Source organism: Nycticebus coucang, chromosome 24, assembly GCF_027406575.1.
Source record: "Nycticebus coucang isolate mNycCou1 chromosome 24, mNycCou1.pri, whole genome shotgun sequence".
In the NCBI taxonomy this organism is placed as follows: domain Eukaryota; kingdom Metazoa; phylum Chordata; class Mammalia; order Primates; family Lorisidae; genus Nycticebus; species Nycticebus coucang.
Genome location: NC_069803.1, coordinates 45,962 through 49,650, shown reverse-complemented (window position 1 = coordinate 49,650; position 3,689 = coordinate 45,962). Strand labels below are relative to the sequence as shown.

General features: G+C 44.8%; 1 pseudogene across 1 annotated transcript; it reads left to right on the top strand.

The window, feature by feature from the left end:
• The first annotated feature begins 1,542 nt into the window (after positions 1-1,542).
• Positions 1,543-3,320, top strand: LOC128576400 (methionine adenosyltransferase 2 subunit beta-like; annotated as a pseudogene). The gene has a single exon (XR_008377363.1). The product of XR_008377363.1 is annotated as a methionine adenosyltransferase 2 subunit beta-like (transcript).
• The last annotated feature ends 369 nt before the right edge of the window (positions 3,321-3,689 follow it).

Sequence of the window (3,689 nt, the reverse complement as noted above, 5' to 3'; positions counted from 1 at the left end):
CCTGCCTCTTCGTCATTCCTTCTGGAGGGTGTTAATCCAGCCAGAACTCTTCTCCTCATCTTTCTGCTACAGTCATCACCTCGTCTTACTGCTACTTTACATCCATTGAGTAATCCTATTCAGGACGATGCGGGTCCGCACCGCGTCTTTCTGCTAGGGTACAGTCAGCGAGTGATCCTGCCAAGGGTGATTCGAGCCCTAACAACGCATTTCTGCTACAGTAATTAAAGGGAGTAATCCTTCCCAGGGTGATGCGTCTCCTCACCTCAGCTTTGTGCTGCTGTACGTCCAGCGAGTAATCCTCTGCAGGGTGATCACAGTGCTCAGTTCGCTTTCTGCAGTTGTAAACCTAGAGAGTCATCCTGCCCGGGTGATCCGAGGCCTCACCTCACCTTTCTCCTAGTGTACTTTCAGCTAGTGAACCTCTGCAGTGTGAGCGTAGTCCTCACCCCGCCTTTGTGCTATGTGCATCCAGACAGCACTCCTTTCAGAGGACACGATAGTCCTCAGGTTCTGTATGGAAGGAGTGTTGTCTCTTTCAAGCTGGCAGAAAGGAGCAATGCAGACTCGGGTGTGTTCGGACAGGAGTGTGGTCTCTATGGCCATGCATTACTTGAAAGCTTACGTGAGCAGTCGGGTGCTCTCACAGAGGCATGTCATGTGATTGAACACTGCCCGAATGCGAGGTGGGAACTCAGGTGCTCTGTGAAAGGACTGCTGTCTGCGTGCACACTAGCAGAAATGAGTCATGAGGATAGGGTTGCAACGTGAAAAAGTGTCTGGTTGCACATTAGGTTGAAGGAGAGTTGAGGACTCCGGTAGCAGAGGACGAGAGTCATGTGTGACATACTAGGAGAAGGGAGAGGTGAGGACAAACATAGCCAATGGCCATTCAACCGTGTGCATGGTGTCGGTGAGATAAGCAGAGCGTACCTGGCAGTATCCTACTGGCAGAGGAAAGCAGTTTCTTCTCTTAGGTCATGCAATTTAGAGCTACCCGTGAATGCCTTTTTAAAAATTTCACAATACCTAGCTGCCCAGACGGTTCACTGTCACTTTATTTCTAAACACATCAGCGTGTTTCAACGTGCGATCTATTGCAAAGAATACTTGTTCAGGTCGCACATATGACTCTCTCATAATTACTGATGAGGAATTCCTGTCCGCAACGTGCCTGATGGCAGTGAGGACAGCAGTTTAGCCTCACTTTAGCATATAAGCTGCAGTATGCTTCACGGAGGGAAAAAGTTTCTTCTATTGAAGAACGCTTACAAGCGTAAGCGTAAGCGTAAGCCCAGGAAAGACTTTTCCCAACTTCCACGGCACGTCGCATCACGCAACAGGGTTTCCACAGCGCAAACTCTACCAGGGAAATCTTGAATAGTTCGTACCTGTAACTCAACAGTGCTGCTGAGGGAACATCAATGCGTATGCGCTCCGAAGCCGATGTCCCAACTACGTTGCCTCCTAGTGCACAACTTCAGTGACAGTAGAATTTTGCTCCACCCCCCCCCCCCCCAGGCCTGAGAGAGGCGGGCCGAAGGCGACTGAGCTAAGGCCCGCGGCAATCGTGATTGCGGCCGCTGTGGCCGCGGCGCGAAGACGGCGGGCATGGTGGGGCGGCCGAAGGAGCTCTCCATCCACTTTGATCCTGGAAGCTGCCGGCTAGCGGAGGAGGAAGTTAACATCCCTAATAGACGGGTTACAGTTACTGGTGCCACTGGGCTTCTGGGCAGAGCTGTATTCAAGGAATTTCAGCAGAATAATTGGCATGCTGTTGGCTGTGGTTTTCGAAGAGCAAGACCAAAATTTGAACAGGTTAAGCTATTGGATTCTAATGCGGTTCATCACATTGTTTATGATTTTCAGCCCCATGTCATAGTACATTGTGCAGCAGAGAGAAGACCAGATGTTGTAGAAAATCAGCCAGATGCTGCTTCTCAACTTAATGTGGATGCTTCTGGGGATTTAGCTAAGGAAGCAGCTGCAATTGGAGCAGTTCTCATCTGCATTAGCTCAGATCATGTATCTGATGGAACAAATCCACCTTATAGGGAGGAAGACATACCAAATCCTCTAAATTTGTATGGCAAAACAAAATTAGAAGGAGAAAAAGCTGTCTTGGAGAACAATTTAGGAGCTGCTGTTTTGTGGTTTCCTGTTTTGTACGGAGAAGTTGAGAAGCTTGAAGAAAGTGCTGTGACTCTTATGTTTGATAAAGTGCAGTTCAGCAACAAGTCAGCAAACATGGACCACTGGCAGCAGAGGTTTCCCACTCATGTCAAAGATGTAAGCTACTGTGTGTCGGCAGCTAGCAGAGAAGAGGATGCTGGATCCGTCGATTCAGGGAACCTTTCACTGGTCTGGCAATGAAAAAATGACTAAGTATGAAATGGCATGTGCAATTGCAGATGCCGTCAATCTCCCTAGCAGTCACTTAGGACCTATTACTGACAGCCCTGTCCTAAGGAGCACAGCGTCCAAGAAATGCTCAGCTTGATTGCTCCAAATTAGAGACTTTGGGCATCGGCCTGCGAACACCATCTCGAATTGGAATCCAAGAAGCACTTTGGCCTTTTCTCATTGACAAGAGATGGAGACAAACAGTCTTTCATTAGTTTGTTGGCTTTGTTTATTATTTTTTTTTTATTTGTAATGAAAAGTACAGTATGCGGCACTTTTTAAAGAAGAAAGGAAATAGTTTTGTATGAGTACTCCTTAACTGTGACTCTTATGATCTTTCAGGTAAATGATGCTCTTGCTCTAGTGAATCGGTCTAAAGAAATAAAAGGCAACGTTGCCTTGTTTGCAGTAATGATATTTCTGTTTATCATTTTGTTTGTTATGGCTTAACTCGCATTTTGAGAATAATAAGTTATGATTCTTAACTATTTGAGAACCAGGATGAAACAGATCTGCTGTAGACTTTTCTTTGATGAGATGTATTCATTCCCATAATTCCACATTTTCAGGGTTTTTGCAATTATTTACCCTTTTATGTTGATTATTTTAAAGTGTGTGAAATAATATGAAAATCACTGGTGTTCGTCATTTGCTTTGCTTGAGCTCAGAACAAAATGTTTGAAGAGAGAAACTTTATTTTTGCAATGTAACATACAGTTTTTATGCTTGACATATTTCAACATATTATGTATACTGGAACTTCTACAGCTTGATGCCTCCTGCTTTTGTAGAAGTATGCAGTGAACACTTGAGAGAAACGGTGTGTGCGAACTTGCACTTTTTTAATATAAAAATATAACTGTCCTTTTCACTCCATGTTGCTAAGTGATATTTCATATGTGTGGTTACTCATAATAATGGGCCTTGTAGCTTTTGACCATCCACGAATAATAAATATATACTGCTTGCATGTAAAAAAAAAAAAAAACAAAAAAAACAAAAAAAGAATTTTGCTTCCGTACTCTAGCATATAACAGGCAGTATGCTTTGCAAGCGAGTCCAAACATCGTATTTCTGACTGTGTTCTTCCATACTGAACTCTTTTCCCAGAACACCTGCGTCTTCGTCATTCCTTCTGGAGAGTGTTAATCCAGCCAGAACTCTTCTCCTCATCTTTCTGCTACAGTCATCACCTCGTCCTACTGCTACTGTACATCCATTGAGTAGTCCTATTTAGGACGATCCGAGTCCGTACCGCGTCTTTCCGCATACCGTCAGCGAGTAAT